At 59.2% G+C, this 866-nt stretch overlaps 1 protein-coding gene across 1 annotated transcript in view; it reads left to right on the forward strand.

Annotated features, from left to right (window-relative positions):
• The window catches only part of LOC119593392 (Krueppel-like factor 13), a gene marked incomplete at its 3' end in the record, with an annotated part of 64,105 nt that overhangs the window by 1,045 nt on the left and 62,194 nt on the right, over nt 1–866 (forward strand).

Raw genomic sequence — 866 nt, forward strand, 5'->3', positions numbered from 1 at the left:
CGAGATAAAGGGTTCTGCCTCGTGGGTGATGGGAGGGGCATGGGGAGCCCCCCCCCCTCCCCGCCCGCTTATTGCGTATGGCTTAGGTAGGTCAGACGTTGTTTATCTAGGGCGTGTGATAAGTGGGTGAAAAAAAGATGTACAAGAGATAAAACTGATAGGAAAGTGTTCTCTGTGTCACACTACAAGAGATCTTGAATTATAAGAAAAAAATAGAGTTAGTGTCGCCTTTAGATAACGACTCGGGAACGAAGTGGCCAGTGACCATGACGGCAGCTGTCGGGCCACGCTGTCGGGGCCATCAGAGTGAACATGAGCCCAGTTCTCTCTTCTTTTTGTTCAACCTTTCTCTCATTCCGAGTTGGCGCATTAAACCCGCAGTCGCAATTAGCAGCGCGTGTGTGCTTGCGCAGTCGTAAACTAGCGGTATCTCTGAACGGCGAAGAGCGAGGCGCGGCGCCGCCAGATCCCACGTTGTGCAAGCATGGAGGCGCGTACTCTGGCCGGCCGCCCGGGCCCTCGGCCAGCGGCGCACCTGAAGCGACGAGTGCCAGCCCGCCCGCGGCACTCCGGAGGGCCAACCCTTCACCTGCGAGGAGAGGGCGGAGCGCCGCTCGGGTCTCGGGGCGCACCTTGCCCTCCTTCCCCCGCCCCCCGCGCCGGGCTGCATCTTGTCTTGAGAGGCAGATAACGAAGGCCGCTAATTAGGACTAGACGGCTGGCCATTACGCCGGGCCGGGCTGCTCGTGCTGCTTGTGTGCATGTCGGGCTGCGTGCATGAGTGTCTTCCTTTCGTCTGGGAAGAAAGAACGAGGCGTGGCCGATCGTCGAACGTTACCACGCCCACCTACTCAGCCGACCCGGAA

This window comes from Penaeus monodon, chromosome 32, assembly GCF_015228065.2.
Source record: "Penaeus monodon isolate SGIC_2016 chromosome 32, NSTDA_Pmon_1, whole genome shotgun sequence".
NCBI lineage: Eukaryota > Metazoa > Arthropoda > Malacostraca > Decapoda > Penaeidae > Penaeus > Penaeus monodon.